We start from the raw sequence: 26,928 nt of genomic DNA, 5'->3' as shown, positions 1-26,928 counted from the left end.
TGAGCTACCCGGGAAACCCATTCTGTTCCAGGTGTGCATGGTTTCTGAGACTGAAGAAGCAAGTGATACTTAGGTAAGATGAGTAGTTTTTTAAAAATGGATTCTCACTTCTAAGCAAAAATCAAAATAAGACCAAAAAAATCCTCACTGGCCAATGTTTTGTAATAACTATAAATGGAAAATAGCCTTTAAAACTGTATTTTTAGAAAGTTCCTTGTTTGTTGTTCAGTTACTAAGTCATATCCAACTCTTTTTGACCCCATGGACTGCAGCACACCAGGATCTCCTGTCCTTTACTATCTCCCGGAGTTTGCTCAAACTCAAGTCCATTGAGTGGGTGATGCCATCCAACCATCTAATCCTCTGTCGTCCCCTTCTCTTCCTGCCCTCAATCTTTCCCAGCATCAGGGTCTTTTCCAATGAGTCAGCCATCCTACTCAACAGAAAAAAAATCTAGACCTCTGAGCACTTGGGTGTGTTAGAACCCAAAAGATGCAGAAGTCACTCAGTTATTTCCTCCAGGCTGAATGTGACTTTCTTGTGTTCTGAATAAGGCGCTTGGTTTAGGAATCCCTATAATGTGTTAAATGTGAATATGCCATAAACTAGACAGGAAATGTGACCACCTATAGAGACAATCAAATAGTCCACTTTACCCAAACTGTAAGCCTGCAAGGACTTGATCCAGAAAAATTATAGTGGGAACAAGGAAACAGCAGCATAAAACCCAAACACCTGACCTGGCCCCCACCTGTCAAAAAGAGAGCCCAGGGACATCTCATTGCACCTTGTCAGTGTGGTCAGTGCCACGTGTCCGGGGCCGCCCCACATTCTTGCTGCTTGAACCAGCACCTGGCCCCAGTGACTTTTGTGATTGTGCTTCTCATCCAATGCTGCTCATGGTCTCCATGCCCAGAGCTGACAGTAGCTCCATTTATCAGCTTCTCTGAAAGAAACCTAGCTTTGGTTTTATACACATGTGTTCGGCCTCCCTGTTGGACGTCCTTCCCAATGGAGCTTTCCTTGAATGACTTAATCCTCTTGCAGACCTGGGCTGCGCCTGGACCGAGGAGGTGACCACAGAAGGGCTGTAGGGAGTGAGGAGGTAACAGATGCGAGAACTGAGTGATGGGGAGTCTGAGAGTCACCACTTGTTGCAGGAAATGCAGCAAGTCAAAACAGAGTGCATCAGAGTAGAGAGGAGTTGGTGCCTTGACCTACAAGCAGAAGTCCTTGGGGCCAACTGTGCTCTGCCAATCAGCTAAACTCAGGCTGTGTAGACAGCCATGCCTGCTGGGGTTACCATCCACATGGTAGGCATGTCTCATGACTTCATAGGTCATCCTTCATTTCCCCTGCCTAACCCAAGGGAGAATTCAGTATTTCCCTGATGAGTTCACTCAGGCCATTATTTAGAACTTCCAAACTTTAGCAAGAAGCTGAAACAAAGCATAAGTTCTTTTTTTCATACCTTCAAACGAAGATCCCCGGTGACTCTGGAGAAAAGCCCTTCAGTACCTGGGTTTTTGATGTTCCAGCAAATAACTGCTGAACTCTGCCAATTTGCTGCGAAACCGCATTGATCGCCCAGCCTGCTGGTCTCTGCACTGGGTACATAGTTAAGATGAACGGTGGTTCCTTCCAGGGCTTCGTTTAGCTCTGAAGCTGGAAAGCGAGAGACTATTTATCAGCAGGTGAAACAGGGCGTCCTGGATCAGAGCCAAAGGGAGTTCAATTAGGCAGAGACAAATCTGAGAAGGGCGGGATGGGGCTGCATGCGAGCACTGGCAGCATCTCCTTAGAAACTGCCTTCAGTAACAGGCCAGTTAGCAGCAAAGTGAAGACAACAGACGCCAGACTCCTGATTCTGGGACCAGTGGCCCTTGATTTCCAAAATGCTGCTACAGTTCAAGCAAGACAACAGGTCCTTGTTTCTTCTGGAACGACAGCTCAGTCCCACCCAAAAGCAAAAGTTTATGTTTTCTTTCTCCAAAGCCTTTATGACAAACAACTCTGAATTCAAAGCAAAATAAGCCACTACCTGGTGAACTGAAGGAGATTTGCTAAATCTATCAGCATTTTAATGTTATCAGCAGACTCTGTGAACTTGCCTGTTTCCCACATACCGTCCAAAAAGTCATAGCTTCGTTTTTCATTCGTTCACATGTTGCTTTTCTTGTGTGCAAGACTCTGCAATGGACTCAGAATATTCGTGAGTATGATGTGGTCTGTAACACAATAAACCATATAGGTCAGTTGCTAAATATACTATTTCATAGCATAGTGATAGCTTCCTTCCTTTATTTTATAAAAGTAACCATGATCCTTGAGTTTGAAAAAAATCCAAGTAATAATATGGTTTAAAATTAAAAATAAATCCTTCAGACTCTTAGACCCACTCATCAACGATTCCTTGTGTACCTTCTGGATATATTGTCCTGTACACACATATTCACAGACATTCTTATTTATATATACTAGTGAGGACATAGGAATCATATTATCCTATAACTTGATTTTTACCCTTGACAATATGCCTTGGCCATCTTTCTATATTAGCACACACAGCTCTATTAATTTCCTTCTAGTTATGAAATATTCCATTAAGATGATGTACTATATATTATGAATCAGGCCTCTGGTATGAATAGTAACGCTATTTCCGGTTTTCCCTCTTGTAAACAACACAGCAATGGTTCCACTTTTGCATACATTCTTATGTGTATTTCAGTGTATCTGCAGAATAAATTGGGCATCCCAGGTGGTACTAGTGGTAAAGAATCTGCCTGCAATGCAAGAGACCTGGGTTAGATCTTTGGGTTGTGAAGATGCCCTGGAGGAGGAAATGGTTACCCACTTCAGTACTCTTGCCTGTAAAATTCCATGGGCAGAGAAGCCTGGTGGCCTATAGTCCATGGAGTCAGAAAGAATCAGACACAACTGAGTGACTGAGCACACGCTTAGCACAGAATAAATTCCCAGAACTGAAATTGCTGGGTCAAATGGTGGATTAATTTTCTAATTTTGTTAGATGTCACCAAAAAGCACTTGAAGATAACGAGAAGCAAACCTAAGAATGTTGTGCTAATTTCCACCCCATTCACACTGTGATTGCTGGTTTCCGCAGACCCTTGCTAGCACCTAATCTTGTCAAGGTGATAGGCAAATATAATGTCTCAGTTCAATTTGTAGTTATTAATTTTCAGTGAGTGTGAGTATCTTTTCATTGGATACTCTATTTATGATGATTTTCTGTTAAATACCTGCCTTTTTCATTTTCTTTTTGAAAATATTTACTTCTTTAAAAATCTCTTAATAGTTTTTGAAGTCATTTTTGTCTTATGTGATGCAAATATTTCTTTCTGAGTTTGTCATTTCAATCTTTGGTATATTTTACTAATACTACACTGAAGTTGAAGAGAGTTATAGAAACATGTTTATATGTAGCTTTTGATATATATGTATCTCATATGTGTGAGAGAGAAAGTAAATCATTTTCCTTATGACTTGTGAGATCCTGAGGGTTGGGTCTTGCTTGGGAAGGACTTTCTCACTCCAAAATTTAAAATACATTAGTCTAAATTTTCTTCTAGTGATTTTAGGGTTTCACTTTTAAAAATTCAAACGTTTGACCCTGACTTTCACTTCAGGTTAGAAGAACATGAAAGACCTTTGTTCTCATGGCAACACCAAAAAAGGCCCAGACATATAAAAACCATACTTTCCCAAGGGGCTGACAAAGACTGGGGACAGGGGAAAGCTTAATAACCTGAATTTCAGAGAAATGAACCCTTCACTGGCAAAGGGGAAGTTTGAACAGCATACACTCATAGGCAGGAACTTCTAGTGTAGATACGGCAGGGCTGGCCTAGAGACGTTTTGCAGGGAGAAGAAATGAGCTGAGATTCAGACGGTCGTGGTGCCCAGAGACGGGAACCGGAATACGGAGGAGTCCCAAGTGCAAAACCAAATTGGCCCAATGACTCTCACATCCCCATCCTCACCCTCACACTTTGACAAAAATAATCACCGAAGAAAGGGCTAAAATGCAGAGCAAAATCACAAAGACCCCTGCATTCACCCCGGGCTTGGATTCCAGGGATTCTGAATTGAATCCAAAGTAAACGAAAACTACTTTAAAGGGAAGCCCATCAGCTCAAATACAAGATTTCAAAGATTTCAAAAAGATTTGAAGATTTCAGAAAGACGGAAGCTGTGTGGGAGCTAAGGGCTGGTCTAAGCATAGGTCATCTCAACCTAATTAAAACTTCAGCACAGACCCACGCCAATTAGACTCCAGAAGGAAAATAAATACTCAATGTTTTGCCCTGTCAACAGAAGAAAAGAGCCTGCATGATCTGAGAAATAAAATCAAAATATTATGATACTTCAGTTTTCATTGTCTTCGAATGTACGTATCTTAGATGCAGTAAAAAATTATGAGGCATGCAAATAAGTAGGAGACACTGACCAGTAACTGAGAGAAAACATGGTTAATAGATGTAGACCTACATCTTACAGTAGACTTCCCTGGTGGCTCAGAGGTTAAAGCGTCTGCCCGCAATGCGGGAGACCTGGGTTCGATCCCTGGGTTGGGAAGATCCCCTGGAGAAAGAAATGGCAACCCACTCCAGTACTCTTGCCTGGAGATTCCCATGGACAGAGAAGTATGGTAGGCTACAGTCCACAGGGTCACAAAGAGTCGGACACAACTGAGCGACTTCACTTCACTTACATCTTACACTAGGTCTGTTAAGACCTACATCTTTAATGCAGACCTACAGTTAACCCAGTTATTGGAATTAGCATCAAAAATTTTAAAAAATTATTTTAAGCATTTTTAAGAATTTATAGAGAGACTTCCTGGCAGTCCAGCTGTTAAGACGTTGCCTTCCAATGCAGGGGGTGCAGACTTAGTTCCTGGTCAGTGAGCGGAGATCTCCCAAAAGACCAAAACATAAAACAGAAGCAATATTGCAGCAAATTCAATAAAGACTTTTAAAGTGTTCTAAATCAAAACAATTAAAAAAAGAGAATTGACAGAAAAAGATGAATATAATGGTTAAGAGAAAGGAGTATTTCATGAGAGCAAAGGGAGTTCTGAAAGCCGACCAAAATGGAAATTCAAAGACTCTAAAATGCATGCCTGAAATTAGATACTCACTAGATGACATTAACAGCAGTTTGAATCTTCAGGAGAAAACATTAGTGAACTTGAACACTAGATAGAAATTATACAGTTAAGTCAGAAATTGAAGAGATTTTTTTTTAATGCAGTGTTGATAATAAGAATGATAACTAACTTCTCATTAGAAACAATGCAAGTCAGAATGCAATGAAATGATAAAATTAAAGTAGAAAAACAAACCAAAACAACAACAACAACAACAACACTATCAAAGTCTGGAATTCTATAGAGTGAAACTATCTTTTAAAGACAAAAGATTGGCAAACAAGATTCGGAAGATACGAAGTCCCAATAGCAATCCTAAGTCGGGGGTGACAGCTGTTCAGTTCTGAGGACACAAAAGCTCTCTGGTCCCCAGAGTTCTTGCCCACTGTTGCTATTACTGGGTCCTAATGGATAAAAAGCCTTTGTTCTCTCTGCATAGTGGCTATCCAGTCATGGATGTATTTTCCTGATTCCTCTGTTTCATTCCTATTTAACAAGAAGTCTGTCCTCTGAAGTAAGAGACAGTTTCTACTCCTTGCAAACTGAAAGAGGAAAATTAATACAATTCCTTGAGACAAAATGGTTTCTCATCTATATTTTCAATACATTTCACAAACATTTTATATGAATTCACAGGGAAGAAGCCAGCCAGACAGAGGAAAATGCACAAGACTGCCTCCTGGGGTCCCAGACTCTCTCTAGTCCAGTGTTTCCTTGTCACACACAAGGACTAAATATCTTTCAATTAAAATTATGCAAATTTTCACAAAACTCTCTTCAGAGAGAATGCAAAGAGAATGAAATACCACCCATTGGTTTAAAAAAAAAATCAAAGAGAACAGATTGTTGGCTTTGATGAGTCTGTCCAAATTTTTAATGAAGATTGTAAACAAGTATCTGGGGAAAAGTCCGCACAGAACTATCAGGAGAGGAACAGTAAAGAATATTCTCACTGATTTGTGCATTCTAAGTCAAAATGAGTTTATGGGAGTCTTTTCTAAATTACTGTAATTATAATAAATGGTCCCGCGGTAGTTACCACTTAGCAGTGTGTTTTATCTGCAGTTTCTATGCAACAAATAGCAGTTTAGCTACTACTGGGAATACTTCCTCCAGGAAACATTAGCCACTAGTTCCTCCACTCCAGTGGGACGTCACCAGTTATTTTTAGGGCAGTGTTGTTTTTTAAATTGTTTGGATTCCATGTATCCTCTGCCAAGAGCTGATCCAAAAATGGACATCCTTCCTTTGACTCTTAAACCTCCATTTTACATATACTTGAAAGGTCTCCTTAAGGAAGGCAAGAGGATTAACGACATTTGACATTCACAAACTCCCATCAGCAATTTCTAGAGTTAATCAAAGATTATTGTTCAGAATTCTAAAAACCCTGGCTGCTCCCTGGGGGCTTGTTAAAGCACAGCTCCCTGAGGGGGGTTTGGTTATCAGTATGTGGTCCCTCTAGGTGCGTCCTTGTACCAGGAAGGTTTTTTTTACGACAAATATAGTAATCTGGGGATTTCCCTGGTGGTACAGTGGATAGGAATCTGGCTGCCAATGCAGGGATTAGGGTTTGATCTGGGAAGATCCCGCACGCTGCAGAGCAACTAAGCCTGTGCTACTACCGAGCCTGAGCTCTGGAGCCCGGGAGCCGCAGCTGTGGAAACCCGTGCGCTCTAGAACCCTGCTCCACAGCAAAAGAAGACACCGCAGTGAGAAACCCGCACACTGCAACCAGGAGGAGCTTTGCTCGCTGCAACCAGAGAAAGCCTGGGAAGACCTGCCACAACCAAAAACAAAACCAAAAAACCTTATATCTGAATTACTTAAAAATGCATATACATAGTAATCTGACTCAAACTGTTTAAATGATAAGGACGTGTGTTTTCCCACCTAACCAGAAGTCAGCGTGGTGGCAGCATCCTTTCTTTGGATCTGTCTTGGTTCTTCTTCCTCTTCTCTGTAGCAGGCTGTCGCCTCTCAAGGTTGCAATGCTAGCTGGTTCCTGTTAAAATGTCAAATTCTTGTAGCTGAGTTTCCTGGAATTACAGTCCTTCCCCCGACTGCTTGGACTGTGTAAACCTTGCTGAAAAAAAAGACTTCCCTGTCCCTTGGCACCGCAAACTGTTTTGTTAGCTAGAAAATGCCGCCTTTTCATCGGTATGTGGTTTACTGGTCTCTGGTGTGTAATAAATAGCCCGAGCGCCCTCCCCCTTAGCACTGAGAAAGGCACATGGCTTTGCCAGACTGACTGCAGGGCTGCGCTGCCCTTGGGTTTCTCAATAGCTCCTATGTTGTTTCTACCAGCAGAGCCCACGGGCTGGGGACGGAACCCCCAGCTGCCATCAGCATACCCTCCCCTCTGATGACACACACCTGCCTGGATGGCCAGGGCCCCACGGGATGAAAGCGCCTCTTCTCTGAGGGGAGTTGTTGTTGTTGTTTAGCTGCTAAGTCATGGCCAACTCTTTTGTGACCCCATGGACTGTAGCCCACCAGGCTCACACGTCTGTAGGATTCCCCAGGCAAGAATAACAGAGTGGATTGCCATTTCTTTTTCCAGGGGATCTTCCTGACCCAGGGATCAAACCCCAGTCTCCTGCTTGGCAGGTGGATTCTTTACCCCTGAGCCACTAGGAAGCTCCTCTCTGAGGGAAGAGGAAGACAATAAAGAGATGGCATAGACCGAAAGTGTCATGAGAAAGTGTCTTGAGAAAATGTCTTGAGAAACCTATATGCAGGTCAGGAAGCAACAGGTAGAACTGGACATGGAACAACAGACTGGTTCCAAATAGGAAAAGGAATATATCAAGGCTGTATATTGTCACCCTGCTTATTTAACTTATATGCAGAGTACAGCATGAGAAACGCTGGAAGCACAAGCTGGAATCAAGATTGCCAGGAGAAATATCAATAACCTCGGATATGCAGATGATACCACCCTTATGGCAGAAAGTGAAGAGGAACTAAAAAGCATCTTGATGAAAGTGAAAGAGGAGAATGAAAAAGTTGGCTTAAAGCTCAACATTCAGAAAACGAAGATCATGGCATCTGGTCCCATCACTTCATGGCAAATAGATGGGGAAACAGTGGAAACAGTGTCAGACTTTATTTTTGTGGGCTCCAAAATCACTGCAGATGGTGACTGCAGCCATCAAATTAAAAGACGCTTACTCCTTGGAAGGAAAGTTATGACCAACCTAGATAGCATATTCAAAAGCAGAGTCATTACTTTGCCAACAAAGGTCCATCTAGTCAAGGCTATGGTTTTTCTAGTGGTCATGTATGGATGTGAGAGTTGGACTGTGAAGAAAGCTAAAAAAAAAAAAAAGCTGAGTGCCGAAGAATTGATGCTTTTGAACTGTGGTGTTGGAGAAGACTCTTGAGAGTCCCTTGGACTGCAAGGAGATCCAACCAGTCCATTCTGAAGGAGATCAGCCCTGGGATTTCTTTGGAGGGAATGATGCTGAAGCTGAAACTCCAGTACTTTGGCCACCTCATGCGAAGAGCTGACTCATTAGAAAAGACTCTGATGCTGGGAGGGATTGGGGGCAGGAGAAGAAGGGGACGACAGAGGATGAGATGGCTGGATGGCATCACTGACTCAATGGATGTGAGTCTGAGTGAACTCCGGGAGTTTGTGATGGACAGGGAGGCCTGGCCTGCTGCGATTCATGGGGTCACAAAGAGTCGGACACGACTGAGCGACTGATCTGATCTGATATATATATATAATGTGTGTATGTTTATGTGTGTGTGTCAATGTAAAACTGTAGATTCTTTAAATATATACATATAAACAGCTACTTAGCTTAAGCAATCATAGAATATTACAAATATAAGTGATGTTATTCTTTTTCCGATCAAGAGGCTGCTCATATGTCCAAAATCACATGCCTTGTCCAAAGCAGGTCCACAATGAGCTCCTGTTGTGTCTTCTGGTCTAAGGCACTGGCCACACTAGACCCATAGTTTCTCTTCGGTGCCTCTCAGTTCTAACTATGAAATTGAATTGTTTGCATCTAAATAACATATATAAAGTTCCCAGGCTCATTTTCAGAAAGCGTAGAGCATCCAGTAAGTACCAGATACTCAGAGAACTCTCACGGGTTCAGCAAGGAACCGAGACTCGCATCCTAGCCTTGCTGGCTGCTCACTGGCTGCGGGAAGCAGGTGCTTCCGAGCCTCCTGTGCGGTTCGGAGGGGGCCAAGCAGCTGAATTTGGGAAAATGGATCACACACAAAGGCGGCTCCCTCCCTGCCAGGTGGGGCCTCCAGACAGCCTTGCCGTGCACGACCTTGCTCCTTTCGGGGAGCAGGGGACTCTGAGGAGCGGGGAACTGCACCGGGGAAGGGATGCTGGTGAGCAAAAAGGAAAGGCATATGGTGTTGAAGCGCTGAGATTTTCAAGTCGTTTAAGCCTTGCGAGAAAAATGAAATGCCTCCGTCATTCCATGGTTGCTTTTAAAATTTAGGTGTACAAAGATAAATAGCATGTGATACCACTTATATGTAGAATCTAAAAAAAAAATAGCACAAACGAACTTATATACAAAACAGAAATGGAGTCACAGATGTAGAAAACAAAATTATGGTTACTAGGGGGTAAGGATGGGAGGGATAAATTGGGGGATTGGGATTGTCATATACACACCACTATATACAAAACAGATAACTAATAAGGACTACTATATACCACGGGAACCCTACTCAGTACTTTAATGGCCCTATGGGAAAAGAATCTAAAAACAAGTGGATATACTTATGTAGAACCAATTCACTTTGCTGTACATCAGAAACTGACACAACATTGTCAATCAACTGTACTCCAATAAAGATTAATTTTAAAAAAATAAAATAAAAATTCAGTGCATAGCCTTTTGGTACTTTTTTTCTATGCAGATATATTGGAACAAAATGGGATCCCCTTGTAGAAACAGCATCATAATGTGATTTTCTCATGTACTGAAAACCAGATATGCAACCTTCCACGGAACTGCAGGTGTATTTTAGGAAGTGGATTAACTCCATCAGTCTGTAGATTCAAACTGTGCCAGTGTTGTATTGTAGTCTCTCCCAGGCCCACTTGATATTCTCAAGTGAAAATGTCCGAAGATCCGGAAGAATTCAAATTTGCTTAGCACACTCCATGAGGTTAGAGATTTTATTGTTTCCATGTTGCTATCTCTGGGATCTAGAACAAGGCTTGACACAATACAGTTTCAATAAAATACCTGCTGAATAAAGAAATGAGTAAAGCAAGCATCTGACACCCTCTTAGTGATTGGATTAGGCCCTCTGTGTAGTCAGTCAGGAAGCAAAACTCTGTGTTAACAACCAGTGTCTTGAACAGCTGGTTTCTGGGATAACTGTATATTGCATTTGATCTGCTTTATCCCTTTATTCCTGTGTCAGACTCTCCTCATATCAATACCTGCTTTTCTAGAACAACCTAAAACCCCAGAGCAGGAGTGAGGTTTCCCACTGGCGGGCGAGAGGGGCTCATCGTTCCTACTGCGAGAAGTTACCCCTTTTCTACAATATCACACCCTAGCAAATCATTCACACCAGGCTGCATTTGTCGAGAAGATGCTTGAGAGCATTTTACGATCCATAACCTAGATTTTATCTCAGTTGCCAATCAGTGATGTGGCCTATGCGTGTAGTGTCGCTGACATTTAATATCCTGAAATCATCAGGAGCCTGAAAACAGAATCTTGGGCAGGCTCTTAGTTTTTTCCCTTGAGCCAGATAAGATCTTCATGATTTACACTAACATTCCTTTTAACATTCAGCTTATAGACTTTTGAGAAGCATGGCATAGCCTTGGAGACCATCTCCAGGACCAGTTTCATGCAAATGACACCATTCCAGCTATTAGGGATTTCAGGTGTCACCTGGCTGAGCCACCACCTGGCTGAACAATCTTACTCCGAATGGTACTTCCATCGTATTTACACACTGGCCCTCAGATGCTGTATTCCACACTAGCAGTGCCTTTCAAACCCTCAGTGCCCCTCCAGGCTGAAGGAGACACAGGCTAGCTCAGGTCCCAGGTAAGCCTTCTTATTACTGCAAGGTGCTATCTCATTTTAGGTGGTATGTGCCATTTCCTTCCGTGGGGAAAAAAAAAAAAAAGATAGCTTCCTGGTGTAAGATGGGGGTAATCCCTAGAGAATGGCAGGGGGGTCATTTAGAAGGAAAATACATCCGTGGCCTTGTCAGCAACATCATCCCCATCACACCCACACACGTGTTTCCACGTAGCTGTCACAGATCCCACAGGCCGCAGGGTGTGGCCAAAGAAAAGGGCACTCGATAAGGTTTTCAGATCCTGGTATAAAAGCAAGAGCACGCTCTGGGAGAGCAAGAGACCTGGAAAAATCCCCAACAAATATTTATTCAGCATCTATTACACAGCAGGGACTATAGGAAGCTGCGTGTTTCAGAGAACTAAAGAAAAGAGTCCACAGTTCAGAGGCGGAGACCGCAAGTAGCAGCAAGGGGCACCGTGTGGTGTGAAGTGGGAGAGAGTAAGTGCAGGCTGCTCTGCGAGCTTATGAGTTCCGGGGGATTGTCACAGACATTATCCCATGGGAAGTGACCATCATGCTGAGAGGGACAAAGGAAGGTGGGGGTGAGGGTGGGGCCAGGTGTTGGTGTTAGTTTCCAGGTGGAGAGGACTATAAACGGAGAAGCCAGAAGACAGGCAGGACCACCGCCGCCGCTCCGCTCCCCACCCCCCGGCGAGATCTGGAACAGTTTTACCACACCTCCAGGCCTCAGTTTTCTCGTCTGTAAAATGAGTTCGACAAATCTTACTTTTATTTATTTGGATCGCTTTCATTTATCTGGATCACTTTTATTTGTTTTTTTTTTTTTCAGCTATGCAGCATGTGGGATCTTACCTCCCTGACCAGGGATCGAACCCAGGCCCCTGCAGTGGGAAGGCGGTCTTAACCAGCAGACCGCCAAGGAAATGATCCCAAATGATCAGTTTTAGGTGCAAATTTATAGAAAATTCTAGCAGATATTCCTCAGGCCCTTTCTTTGAATAATTCATGGGAATGGTTTTGCTCTCTCTCACTCAACATATGATCGTTTGCAGTGTTTACTTTAAAAATTAAAATTAGAATTGCTTTAAGGGAAGACGTCATGGGAGGGACTGGGAATTTAGGACCTACCTAAAACAACAAACAAATCTGAAGTTATTTATCAGAGTGTAGGACATGTTGTTTATATAAGGAAATTACATTTTTAAAACGTTGTTTAGCTTTATAGATGGGGGCATCTTGCCAAATAATCAGCCAAAAAAAAGCTGGTAAAGTGACTCTGGGGGGAAGAAGCCTTATACAAATTCCAGGACATTCTGATACAAATTAGAAAATGTTATCTGGTGGGTTATCTTGGGTGGTTTGCTGTGTATGTCAATTTTTGGAAGACACAACCTTGACTTGAAAAAAAAAAATCTGGAAAATGTATCGAAGAGACAGCAGAAAGGATGAAAACCAACCAAAGCTGAAACTATTGTGGGGCTTGAGGTTGGGGGAGGGGAGTGGATTTGTGCCATTTCTTGAAATTATTCCTCAGCGTCTCATTTCGTTTTTACATTTCTCTTCTCCCTTCCCCATCGCAAGATTTTTCACAGGTTTCAGAAGTAGGGGCAGCCCAAGAAAAAGAGTTGGACACATAGAAATCAGGAATAGAGAGGACAGATGGCAAAACTGGAAGTGTGTAAAGGAGAATTGAGTCAAAAGGGCAATTTGGGAAAGGAGATTAGGACTGTGGCTGGAAGACCAAAATATTAATACTGAAAAAAGGCTAAAATACTGTGGGCTTCGTGGTTTTTAAATAAGGGGTTTTTTTGGCCTAAAAATAGAACAGAGGTGTGGATATGAGTGCCTGGGATGGGGTTCGTGGTCATCCACAGAAGAATGAATAAAGAAGATGTGGAGTAAGTAGAGAATGGAATACTACTCAGCCATTAAAAACGATGAGATCTTGCCATATGGGACGACATCAAAGGGTATTATGCTGAGAGAAACGTCAGACAAAGACAAATGCCATATGATTTCACTTATATGTGGAATCTAAAAATGAAATGAACACACACAACCTAACAGAAACAGAGCTACAGATACAGAGAACAAACAGGTAGTTACTGGAAGGAAGCGGGTTCGGGGAGGAGAGAAACAGGTGAGGGAGATGAAGGGGCAAAAAAGTCCAGTTACAAAATAAAGGAGTCAAGAAGATGAAAGGTACATGTGGGGAATTACTTTTTTTTTTTTTTAAAGGAAAGAAATAGAGCTGTGATGTGGCTAGGAGTGCCACAGAGGGAGTCCAGATAAGAACGTGGCAGACACACGTCTCCTGGACTCTCACCCCTGGGCTGGCGAAATCTGTATTTCCAGAGTGCTGAGTTGCACCAGATGGCATTTTTATGCTTGGACTTGGGGGGCTTTCATAGGATGTGTACATGTTGATCATTAGGATTTATCAACTGAAAATCTTATGGTTTCTCTTGGCTTCCCCCATGGGAAGGCACATCATCCTTCACTTGTTCCCATGTATATAGATGTGTGTTTCTATTTCCCCTGAGGTCTCAGGAGGCCAGTGGGAGGGGGCGATTACCCCTGCTTCCTCAGACCACATTCTGAAGGTTTTATCAGAGCCCGCCTCCTTCTCAATGGAAGTTAAACGTTTCTTGTCCTAACTTACCCTTGACCTGCTGGAAACATGTTCCGGCAAGGTGTTAAGTCTCAGTAAGTGAGTTAAAAAAAAACACTTTAAACTCCTGAATGTACACACTCAGATGCCCTGTATGATTTCCTGATTTTTATTCTGAAGGACTTTCCTTGCCTGAAGCTCTTGACTTGGTACCTAAGGAAGAGGCAAATGGTAGGGATTTAAAGCACATTATTTCCTGAGAATCAAGTTCTTATCCTTGATCTCCTGCAAAGGAATTTCATATATATGAATCGTCCTTATCATGATTCCATGTGGCAAAAAAAAATGTCTGTCTAGTATAAGTGCCTATGTTATCAATTTCACATTTCATGAAATGTGATAGTTAAATTCAGTCATGGTTAAATTCAGTTTAGTTAATTAATTAGTTAATTAAACAGAAATAGTTAAATCTGTTCTGTCTGGGTCTGTTTTCTTGTGGCCAAAGGAATAAGAATATTTTGGGCTTCTTGCTGGTTAAATCCTGTGGCCATTTCTCAGTCCTAGACATGTTTCCCATGAACGAGATTTATTTATTTCCAAAGGATCAGCCCTTTTCTTCCCAGAATACCCAGCGCTGATGGAGTCACTGTCCAGCTTAAATCCCCTTGTGCTTCGTTCCTTTTAAAGAGCTTGGAGCTAAACTCTCCAGCCTTATTGTTTCAAGCCTCTTCTGTTCATCGCTGTAGAGAAAGAGACAAAGCCAGCTGAAATAACAAACACAGAGCAGCTACAAAAGCACCGAAACCTCAAAATTTTTTTGTTGCATTGACAGTTCCCAGAAGCAAACCTTACTGTTACCTTTCCCGATGAACTTGTTCTATTTGTTATTTCATTTTTCCAGAATTCTGGTTGTGAACCACTGCATTGATTTCAGAGCCCCACGGATGGTTCAAATCCCACAGCTTGAAAGTGTGGGTCTATCAGCTCCTGACTCCATTAAAATGACCCCAAAAGCTGCCACGTCCTCCTAATTCCTTGATGCTCAGGGTACATACAGTACTGAAACTTCCTCTGAACCACACGGCTCTTCCTCCAAGGAGACCCCTCTCAAGCTCTCAGTTCAGTTCAGTTGCTCAGTCGTGTCCGACTCTTTGAGACTCCATGAATCGCAGCACGCCAGGCCTCCCTGTCCATCACAAACTCCCGGAGTTCACCCAAACTCATGTCTATCGAGTCGGTGATGCCATCCAGCCATCTCATCCTCTGTCCTCCCCTTCTCTTCCTGCCCCCAACCCCTCCCAGCATCAGAGTCTTTTCCAATGAGTCAACTCTTTGCATGAGGTGGCCAAAGTATTGGAGTTTCATCCTCAGCATCAGTCCTTCCTAAGAACACCCAGGACTGAACTCCTTCAGAATGGACTGGTTGGATCTCCTTGCAGTCCAAGGGACTCTCAAGAGTCTTCTCCAACACCACAGTTCAAAAGCATCAATTCTTCGGCACTCAGCTTTCTTCACAGTCCAACTCTCACATCCATACATGACCACTGGAAAAACCATAGCCTTGACTAGACAGACCTTTGTTGGCAAAGTAATGACTCTGCTTTTGAATATACTATCTAGATCAGTCATAACTTTCCTTCCAAGGAGTAAGCGTCTTTTAATTTCATGGCTGCAGTCACCATCTGCAGTGATTTTGGAGCCCACAAAAATAAAGTCTGACACTGTTTCCACTGTTTCCCCATCTATTTGCCATGAAGTGATGGGACCAGATGCCATGATCTTCATTTTCTGAATGTTGAGCTTTAAGCCAACTTTTTCACTCTCTTCTTTCACTTTCATCAAGAGGCTTTTTAGTTCCTCTTCACTTTCTCCCTTAAGGGTGGTGTCATCTGCATATCCGAGGTTATTGATATTTCTCCTGGCAATCTTGATTCCAGCTTGGGCTTCTTCCAGCCCAGCGTTTCTCATGATGTACTCTGCATATAAGTTAAATAAGCAGGGTGACAATATACAGCCTTGATGTACTCCTTTTCCTATTTGGAACCAGTTGTTGTTCCATGTCCAGTTCTAACTGTTGTTTCCTGACCTGCGTACAAATTTCTCAAGAGGCAGATCAGGTGGTCTGGTATTCCCATCTCTTTCAGAATGACTGGAGTAAACTCTTAGGTAGATGAGTAGACAGGATGCAGGAGGCCACCCGAGCATCTTAGGCTCATGTGGAGTAGATTACATCCCAAAAGAATGGCACATGACTTCATTCCCATGTGGAAGACACATTACCCCAAAGATGATAAATAATCTCCCAGTACTTCTTCATACCAGCTTTAAGAATCTGAATGATACTTGACTGAAACTGGAAAAAAAGTCTGTGGTCATTGAACTGGAGAAGTTATCTGGACTTTTGGGGGTCATGCTCCATCCTACAGATGTAAGCAGCCCAGAAAAGTGTGTGTACACTAATGGCCCCACACCTAACTAATTCACTGCCCAGTACTCTGCCTAGACATATCAGAGTCACCCTGCCTGACCATTGCTAGGTAGACAGGTTCACATTGGAGACATGTCTTCAGAATTCAAGGCTGTCAAAGGATTCAAGGATGTGTCTGTGAACTAGAAGACTGTTTAGATGGCAGTAGGGCTTCCCAGGTGGCTCAATGGGTAAAGAATCTGTCTGAAGTGTAGGAGACTCAGGTTTGACCCTGCGGTTGGGACCCCGAGGTTGGGAAGATCCCCTGGAGGAGGGCATGGCAACCCACTCCAGTATTCGTGCCTGCAGAACCCCATGGACAGAGAACTTAGTGGGTTACAGTCCATAGGGTCACAAAGAGTCAGACATGACCAAAGCAACTGAGCATGAGAGCACACACATTCTCCAAGTCGATCTTCAGATTCAGCTTAATCCCTACCAAATCTAAGCCAACTTTCTTTTGCAGAAATCGACAAACTGATCCTAATACAAAGGGCTCCAAATAACCAAAACAATCTTGAGAGAAGAAGGAAGTGAGAGGAGCCTCACATGCCACAATTTCACAACTTGCTACAAAGCTACTGTGATTAAGAGGGTCTGATCTGCCATCCATGTCAGTGAGTCCAAAAATAAACCCTTGCATTAAGGGGCAATTGATTTTCAGTAAGTGTGCCAAGACAATTTAATGGGAAAAGAGTAGCCTTTTCAGCAAATGGTCCTATAACAACGGGCCATCCATCTGCAAAAGGATGAATTTGTGCCTCAGCCTCCCACCACAGGTAAACATTAATTCAAAAGTGATCAAGTACCTAAGTGTAATGGCTAACACTATAAAGGTCTTAGAAGGATACATAGGCAAACATCTTCCTGATGTTTGCCTGGGATGAGGCAATGGTTTCTTTCCACTCCCCACCGCCCCCACACCCCATTCCCGAAACACTGTGGTTGACCTTAAAAGCTCCTGCTTCATAGGCTCTGAAGATCTGTTTGGTAGTCAGTGCATCCTTACTCTTGTTACAGTTTAGAGCTCCAGATGCCAGCTTGCAAATGCAGCTATTGGGGTAGCTGAATGTTTGCACGCCTGCTTGGATGGTGCACACACGTAAATAGTGTTCATTGCCACTCACAAAACCCGGATCAGTCTATTCCAAGTTTGGGCTCCTAGAAGAAAACAAAATCCTGTACACGGTTCAGTTTGGGAGGGGAAGCAGCTTGTCACCAGGAAGAGCCATTTCCCAGGGTGAGCCCAGATGGGTATAGTCAGGAGGGTCTTGAAACTGGTTTAAATATAGCCTAGAGGATTTTTCTACCTTCACAAACAGAAATGAAACTGTGTTTCAAGAACCACAGAACCACCAAGACCAGATGGTATGAAAGTTCAGAGACTCTGAAAAAGGAATTAAAAAGAGAGAATCCTTCCCAAGGGAGTATGTGTGCTGGTGGGGTGAGGGAAGAGGGGAGAGGGGAGGATTTCCCGAAAGGCAAACACATCACAGCAGCACAGCCAGCATCTGTTGGGGGTGAGTGCTGAGAAAGCCCATCTTCTAGATTTTTAAACAGCAACTGTGGTTGCAGCAGGAGCTGTCCGAAAGCAGCAATAGAGAGCTCTCCACACAATCGTAGCTCCAGTATTTGCTGAAATATGTGACACAATATTATATGAATCAACTAAAATGTGTTGAGTGCTTGCTGTGTACTACATGATGCTCCTCCAAGAATATCATCTTGGAATAAAAGAGTTAATTCCAAGTTAATACAAGAGTTACGTGTATTAACTCATGTAATCCTTACAGCCACCTTATGAGATGGACCTATTTTACTAAAAATGTAAACTGAGACCCATAGAAGTTACGTAATGTACCCAATTCACAGAGCTGCTTTCTAGGGTTTGGGCTCTGGCCATCTGACTCCCAAAGTCTGGGTGTTTAACCATCCTTCTCTTTTGCCAAACAGCCCAAATGAAACTGCAAAAATAAAATTGTCCATTCCCAGGTGTATTTGGTTTCTGAGGCTGCTATCACAAATGATCTTATATTTTGTGGTTTAAAACACCACCAATTTATTGCCTTTCAGTTTGGGAGGTCAGAAGTTAGACATAGGTCTTCTGGATCAGATTACATTGATGGCAGAGCTGCACCCCTTCTGGGGGCTCCAGGAGAGAGTTTCTTTCCTAACATTTTACAGCTTCTGAAGACTGCCTGCATTCTCAGGCTTGTGGCCCCTTCCTCCAACTTTAAAATGCATCACTCGTTTCAGTTTTTGCTCTTGTTGTCGCATCTCCCTTCACCTTGTGCATCCCGCCTTCCCCTTACAATGATTAAGGGAATTGCATCGGGTCCACTAGATAATCCTTTGTCTTCCTGAACACCCTCCACCCACTCTCTGCCACTTCCATGGAAATCGGTAACCCTCTTACTATTTTTATAAACTATCTCACACTCATGAATTAATTCTGCATATGTTTAAGCACTCCCTGGTTTCTCAGAGGTAAAGAATCTGCCTGCCAATGCAGGAGATGTGGGTTCGAGCCCTGGGTCAGGAAGATCCCCTGGAGAAAGAAATGGCAACTCATTCCAGTATTCTTGCCTGAAGAATCCCATGGACAGAGGAGCCTGGTGGGCTACAGTCCCTGGGGTCGCAAAGAGTTGGACACAACTTAGCGACTAAACAACAACAACAACAATGGATAGAGAGGTGCTTGAAAGCAAGCATCTTGGCGTGCTCTGTACCCCTAACGCGCTCTGCAATGTACTCATTGCAAATACAGGTTAAGTGAGCTGGAATACCTTTTAAATACTGTAGACTTCAACTAGGCAGCAAAATTCTAAAACTCCAAAACTCTGTTGCAGCCAATTCAGAGCAGTGCGTCCTAGGGATGCATTCCAGCCAACACAATCATGAGCAAGTCATCCCCTGGCTCCTCTGAGTCTAATTAGCCATGAGCTCAGCTGGGTGCTAAAACACTACAAGAAAAATAACTGTGGATGATACCTTCATAGCAACAGGTTAAGACTGGTGATTTATGACTCTTGGCAGGAACAACTGGCCCTATGCCCGGGGACACCGTAGTGACAGCCAATGGACCCATTGGTGACCCTGCACCCCAACCTACCCTACTGTGAGGACAAAGCTCCGGGGTCACCCAAGGATCTGGATTTGTGTAAAGGGAATGATCAAAAACTCCAGAGATTAACTGTAACGACAAGGGGCACCTCTTGGGAAAAACCCAGAGTTAAATCAACACTTTGCAATTTTGCTTTTGAACCTCGACTCCCCAGTCTCCTGCCCAGGGTAGATGCCTGCCAAGTGTCTAGTGCCTGCCTGCTGATCCCAGCTGTTTCTTCCTAGAGGCCGCCTGACAACCACTCAGATCTTGGATTCTTTTCTTTAAAAGGCTATCAGTCTCCCTCTTTTTCTCGGGGCCGTGGAAGGGGACGGGACAGCATATCTTGATAAAAGTATCCACGCTAAAGTGTTCACAGTTAAATGCATTCCCTTCCAAGGGCCTTTTGCATCTTAAATCCTGGCTTCTTGTCTCTACTTTCACCCAAAGAAGTGAATCTTTGATGGATATTTATTTTCCAGGAAGAATGGAGTGGACGTGGGGAGCTTTGGCATCTCTTAAGAATTCACTTTGAGGTAAACATTCCTGTAAAGTCAGGTCTCTCTTGCTGGCAAACTGTGAGGTGTATGTTGGGAGAAATATAGAGGCTGTTATCAAGCTGATCTTCAGGGTATATGAGCAATTATAGGCTTGGGAGCCAACAGAGAAGTGAGGGAGTTGGAGAGAAAAGTGAGTTTTTAAACAATAATATAGTTAGTTTGTAAGAGAAAGGGTCTTGTCCTAACTGCTAGAGCATTTAATAGGTGCTTCTCTAAAGTAATACATTCCTCGGTGCTTTTTAGATCACTGACTGTAACAGATACATATAAACGTTTAGAGAACTTACCATGATGGAAATGCAAAATGGCACACACACTGTTGGATGCTGCAGCTTCTTATAAAGCTAAACGTATTCCTATCATACGTGCCTGCTCAGTTGAGTCTGACTTTTTGTGACCCCACCAGGCTCCTCTGCCCATGGGATTCTCCAGGATGCCGTTTCCTACTCCAGAGGTTCATCCTGACCCAGGGATCGAACCAGCGACTCTTGCTTCTCCTGCATTGACAGTCAGATTCTTTACCACTGAGCCACCATCCAGCAATTACACTTCCTGGTATTTAGCCAAACAATGTCCACAAAACTCTGCACAGGGATGTCTATAACAGCTTTATTCATAATTGCAAAACTTGGAAGATGTCATTTAGTAGGTGAGTGGATAAATAAACTGGTGCATCAGACAATGAGATGATATTCTGAGCCAAAAAAAAAAAAAAAAAAGTGAATTATCAGGCCATGAAAACACATGGAGGAAACTTAAATGCATATTGGATGGAGGAAGCCAATGTGAAGAGGCTGCATATGCACCATATGATTCCAAACATATGTTGATGTTCTGGAAAAGGGGAAATGGTGGAGACAGTAAAAACATCAGTGGTTGCAGGTGAGGGGATGGTGGAGGGAGAAGTAAGTGGGCCACAGAGAATTTTAGGGCAGTAAAACTACCCAATGTGATACAACACAAAGGAGACCCTTGGAGTCAATGCAAATTATGGACGTTGGGTGATGAGGACATGTCAACGTAGGGTTATCAGTTGTAGCAAATGTCCCGTCTGGTGGGGATGCTGATAATGAGGAGGCTAGAGCGCGTGGGGGAATGCAGAGGGGAGATGGAAAATCTCTGTATCTTCCTTTCAGTTTTGCTGTAAATCTAGAACCACCCTTTCAAAAAAGAAGTGTTTCTGACTTCCCATTTTGCAGAGTAAGTCAGATGGGCAGGTATTGGATGACTCCACTCACCGCTCTTGCCATCCCATCTTGGAAGAGGTGCCTCATAGATGCCCCCTGGTACCCTGGGGGAGGATCTGAATTTCCCAGATTTACCACCATAAAAATACCTCTCAACCCAGGTAACAGGGACTATCTCAGTCACTCTAGCATGATAAACCAAAGGTGAGGGTTAAGTTTCTGTTATTGTTCAAAGACTGGTTAATTGGTTTGCCTGTTTTAATTATTCTGAAATGGTTCTGCTACCCATAAGTAACACTGATACCTTATTTCTTACCTTATTCTGTCCCACCCTGCATTGATTTTAATGAGGAGTATTTAAGCGTATATTCTTGAGCTTATGTTTTTAAGAGTGATTCTTTAGCAGGCATGAATCTTTTGAAACCCACGAGAAATGCCAGGACCAAGGGTGGGTGATGAGACTTACAAAGCTCTGAATGCAGTAGAACAGTGTTTGGGTTCTTGCACACATTGCAGTGTGTGTAGTGTTACTTAACAGTCGCTCGACAGTCAGCAAATGAGGTGCCCAAGGGCCTCTTGCTGCCCGGCTCTGCAGCTGCCTGCCAGATTCCAGCGAAGCTGGAGACCATCTGAGGCTGCTTGGGTGTGGCTGTCCTTCAGGAAGCCGGGATCAGTTCTCAGCCAGATGTCCTTCAGGGTAATCTGAGGATGGGGGTAAGGGGGCAGGGGAGGAGTATGAATGAAAAGGTAAATGAACTGAGTAATCACGGAAAACAGTGGTGGAAACGTGAGGGTTCTGAATCTTCTACTGTTGCCCCTGTTTGAAAATTTCTATCACGGAAAACAGTGGTGGAAACGTGAGGGTTCTCAGTACTATTCCTTCTACTGTTGCCTCTGTTTGAAAATTTCTATAATAAAAAGTCTAAAAAGTGAAGCAAGGTCTTAAAAAAACTTCCCAGTATTGATTCCAGCCAATGAATATCTACTATTAAATTAATAATATAATCCTACTGTTGACATAATCCAATAATATAATAATATAATCCTATTATATTTTAATCCTATTGATATTTATAAATCCTATAGATTAAGCATATTCTTAAGTGTTCACTGCCCATATCCACCAAGTAGAAACATAGTGAATTTAAGGGTAAAAGGGCTCCTTACCTTGAGATACTCAGATATCCCCCCCTATAATATTGTTATCTGCTGGGTTATAAGTAATCACCCATTAATGAGGGTAATTATCTTTTCTTAAAAGTTACTTTAGGATCCTAATCTCTTTGTACATTTAAAATTTATAGCACTTGCTATACTTATTTTCTTCATTAAAAATGTATTTTTTCTTGACTTATACTACTTTATTACAGAAAATACAGAAAACAAAAATATTAAAAAATAAAATAAAAAATAAAAGTCTTCCATTATTCCAATACCAGGGACTCTTCTACTGTTTTTTTCTATGCGTATTTATTTTAAAAAATCAGGATTATACTATACTTAATGCAATCTTTTTTGCACTTAGTGGAGTTTGAATGTCTTTTTACATCACTAAATATTCTTCTGTGTAATAGATATGCGAAGTTCATCTGTAAAGACCCTAACCTCTCCCCCCATTTTAGGACTGGAAAAGGTGACCTTAGGGATCACGTGATCAGAGTTCATAACACCGCTTCACTCATTCTATAGCCAGCGTCCCCCTACCCCACATTAAACACGTTCACACATACATTCCCTTGATGGGGCCAATCGGATTCTCTTTTCTAGTGATTTGGAACTGGGCTGTGAAAGTCTGGTCATTAAGATGACAATGAAGGTCTTTAAACAGTCCTATGCGTTGGCTGAAACTAGTGAAGTCAAGAGAAAAGCTACCTGCACACAGAAGTTATGCAGAGAGATCTTGAGTAGCGCTAGCGAGCTGCTCTACAAGCAGAAGCAAGGGAGCAGAGTGACTTGTGGAGAGGCAGGAGCGGGAGACCACAGGTGTCTGTGGGTGAAGAGGTGGGTACTGTAGCCTTGACACCTGATTTCCACTTCCTGCTCCTATGTGACCTGGTTAAGTTTGTTTTCTTCACTTTAGTTCAGTTCAGTCACTCAGTCGTGTTCAACTGTTTGTAACCCCATGGACTGCAACATGCCGGGCTTCCCTGTCCATCACCAACTCCTGGAGCTTGCTCAAACTCATGTCCATCAACTCGGTAATGCCATCCAATCATCTCATCCTCTGTCACCCCCTTCTCCTCCTGCCTTCAGTCTTTCCCAGCATCAGGGTCTTTTCCAATGACTCAGTTCTTTACATCAGATGGCCAAAGTATTGGAGTTTCAACCTCAGCATCAGTCCTTCCTATGAATATTCAGGACTGATTTCCTTTAGGATTGACAGGTTGGATCTCCTTGCAGTCCAAGGGACTCTCAAGAGTCTTCTCCAACACCACAGTTCAAAAGCATCAATTCTTCGGCACTCAGCCTTCTTCACAGTCCAACTCTCACATCCATACATGACCACTGGAAAAACCATAGCCTTGACTAGACGGACTTTTGTTGGCAAAGTAATGTCTCTGCTTTTGAATATGCTGTCTAGGTTGCTCATAGCTTTTCTTCCAAGGAGTAAGCATCTTTTAATTTCATGGCTGCAAATCACCTGCAGTGATTTTGGAACCCAAGAAAATTAAGTCTCTCGTTGTTTCCCCATCTATTTGCCGTGAAGTGATGGGACCAGATGCTATGATCTTTGTTTTTTGAATATTCAGTTTTAAGCCAGCTTTTTCACTCTCCTCTTTCACTTTCACCAAGAGTCTCTTCAGTTCCTCTTCACTTTCTGCCACAAAGGTGGTGTCATCTGCATATTTGAGGTTTATTGATATTTCTCCCTTAGATGTTCATTGGTTTATTTTGACCTTTCAATGTTTTACCTTTTTACTTTACTTATTTAAGGGAATTTCAACTGAAAAGCATTGGCTATCTATAGTGTCCTTCTAACAGCTGAATAATTTTCTCTTGTATAAAAAATATCATAATTCAATTAATTCCTTATTGGTTATAATTTTTTAGTTTCCTTTCCTTAAGTATTCTAAAGAACACTAAAGTAAATATCATTGCAGCCAGATCTTTGCAAATAATTCATTAGGTAAATTATTAGATGAGGAATGATGGGTTAAAGATATGAATATTATCCCTAGTAGCAATATGTATGAAAATTGCTGTTTTTTTCAACTTTACCAATATAAAGTTGACAACTGAAAAAAAGAAACCATTCTGCCAATTAAATTAGTTAAAAATACTGTCTCCCAATATGAATTTGTATTTCTTTGATTGTTGTAGTTGCACATACTTCCGTGTATTTATTGCTCAACCACTCTTCTTCCATTGTGAAATACTCTTCCTTGTCTTTTACTCACTTTATTCTATTTATTTATCTTCTTGATTTGTGAGTGTTCTCTCTATTTAAAATTAAGAATATTAAATATATGATTCTTACATACTTTAAGATTACCTTCTCCTCATTCATTACTTGCCTCCTAATCTTATATATAAGATATGTTGCCACATATTAATATATATTAATGTGGTCTGTACAAATTTATATGGTCTATACAATATTTGTGTAGTAATATTTTCCCCTTATGGTTTATTCTTTCAATGTCAGAACTAGAAAGTAGTTCACCTACTTAGGATTCATATACTTACATACTTCCATTTTTTTTTTTTAATTCTAAAAGAATTTTATTTTTTTATTTTTTTTTAAATTTTAAAATTTTTATTCCTTTATTTCTCATGTGTTCCCCATCCTGAACCCTCCATACTTTCATTTTTAAGTGGGCACATTGGAAAAAAAATTATGAAATACATAGCAATTTCCAAATACATATTTGGAAATCAAATACCTAGGTGACATAAAACGGAGACACAAAGCAATATGAAAGACAAAATCCATTACTAAACTCTTTTCCAACTGTTTAGGCAGACCAAAAGTTACCAATCATAAAAAATTCTTTCCATAGGAAAACAAAGCAGGAGTTTTATCTCAGATTAAATTTATTTTTAAAAATTTCCCCCCTGGTTACATTGACCCATATTATTTTAAGCCCTTAAAAATTACTAGGGCTAAAGTAAGACAAGAAAATATTGAGTAACTCAGGTGGCAAAGACTTTTATCTATTCCACTAATACCTGTAGGTAAAACTTATTGGAGACAATGATGAGAAAATTCACTCTATCACCCATCCTTCATGTAGTAAGAATAATTCTCATTTGAATGTGAAATGTTGTCATCTAGTGGACTCCAGACTTCATCATCAACCTGGCTTCTGTTCAGAAATGTCCCTAGAGAGTCGAATTGTTAGCCACAGAAGTCTGCAGCCCGTAATTCACATGATTATTCTTATCTCTCTTTTTTTTTGGTTTTGTGCTAGAGAGAGAAGTAAAATGCATCAGAAGTCAGAGGAGCTGTTCAGTAACAAGATATAGGAGAGAGTGCGGAGAGGGGCAGGAGGGGAAGAGAGGAGGCTGAAACCCACTGTCAGCGGTATGTTTCAAACTAGCTTTTGCGAGGTGTTCTGTGTTGGAAATAGAGATTATAACCCCAATTTATAGATGAGGAAACAGAAGCTCAGAGAGGCCTAGCCACTTACTGTGGTCACACAGCCAATGAGTGAAGAAGCTAGGATGTTGGAAATAACAGGAATAAGTGAAAATATCAAAAAGGGTCAAATCTAGCCTCAGGTGGGTGATGGGGTACAACTTTTAAATTGACAGATGGCCTGTGGATCTCACATCAGTCATCATGGGCAGCATCCAGCCCAGCCAAGTTTAAAACTGAGCACTGAATGCTTTCAATTCAAGCATAAAAATACACATCTTAGTAAGAGTGCCTTCAGCTGGTATGTTCATATTCTCCTTACAAAGGTGCTTTCACCAGGTGGGTAACCAGGCCTTTTGCATCAGAGTCAGAAGTGCTGGCTAATTGCTTTTATGTAAGAATTCCTACAGATGTGTTGCAATTCCATGCCCTGGTTATTGCATGAGACCCAGGCCCCTATTGAAAACTGAGAGATGTGGCTTCTCAATAATGTGTGCTTTTCAGAAAGGCTGTGCATCCTTCCTGATGTCATAGAGCTGCAGGAAGATGCTCTCTGCAGCCTCAGCTTATTTCTATTTGAAGTGTATGCTTTGCTTTTCTCCCAAATAAAAGCATTTCCAGGTGGACCGAGCACATCTCTTTTGTTATAGACTTCCTCTTGGCAGGACTGGTAGGGTTGATTTATAAATTACCCGCAAGTGTGCAAAACAGATCAAGGTTCACAGATAGGAACCCATGAGCTACACCTTCCGGAAGATCAGATGCGCCCTTAATTCACAGCTAATGGCTTCTGCAAACACAGTTAGTTCCGGCCACAGGGGCCACTGGAGCCACTTGCTGGATCAAAGCGGCATTAGCTGTCCTCTTCTTGGAAAAGGGGAAACGAGCTCCTTAGTTTTGCAGATGGTTACCAAGGGGAAAATGGGAGGAGGGATAAACTGGAAAACGGATTGACATATACATACTTCTCTATATAACATAGGCTTCCCTGGTAGCTCAGATAGTAAGGAATCTGCCTGCAAGGCAGGAGACCCGGGTTCGATCTCTGGCTTGGGAAGATCCCCTGGAGGAGTGCATGGCAACCCACTCCAGTATTCTTGCCTGGAGAATTCCATGGACAGAGGATCCTGGTGGGCTACAGTCCATGGGGTCACAAAGAGTTGGACACGACTGAGTGACTAACACTTTCTCA

The 26,928-nt window shown here is 42.2% G+C and overlaps 1 long non-coding RNA gene across 2 annotated transcripts in view; it reads right to left on the bottom strand.

Moving 5' to 3' along the window:
- Nucleotides 1-7,314, bottom strand: part of LOC138990377 (uncharacterized) — a 32,868-nt gene extending 25,554 nt beyond the window's left edge. Inside the window, exons 1-3 of one of the 2 annotated variants that reach the window (XR_011466431.1) lie at nucleotides 7,067-7,314; nucleotides 2,127-2,228; nucleotides 1,472-1,665 (exon numbers count right to left, since the gene is read on the bottom strand). This is a non-coding gene — a long non-coding RNA (uncharacterized lncRNA). Of the gene's footprint in view, nucleotides 1-1,471; nucleotides 2,229-7,066 lie in introns of both variants that reach the window. The other variant, XR_011466430.1, reaches the window with a different exon arrangement.
- Nucleotides 7,315-26,928: the final 19,614 nt, after the last annotated feature.

Source organism: Bos mutus, chromosome 13 (genome assembly GCF_027580195.1).
Source record: "Bos mutus isolate GX-2022 chromosome 13, NWIPB_WYAK_1.1, whole genome shotgun sequence".
Classification (NCBI taxonomy): Eukaryota; Metazoa; Chordata; class Mammalia; order Artiodactyla; family Bovidae; genus Bos; species Bos mutus.
Note: the sequence above shows the minus strand (reverse complement) of the source record. Positions and strands in the feature narration are given on the sequence as shown.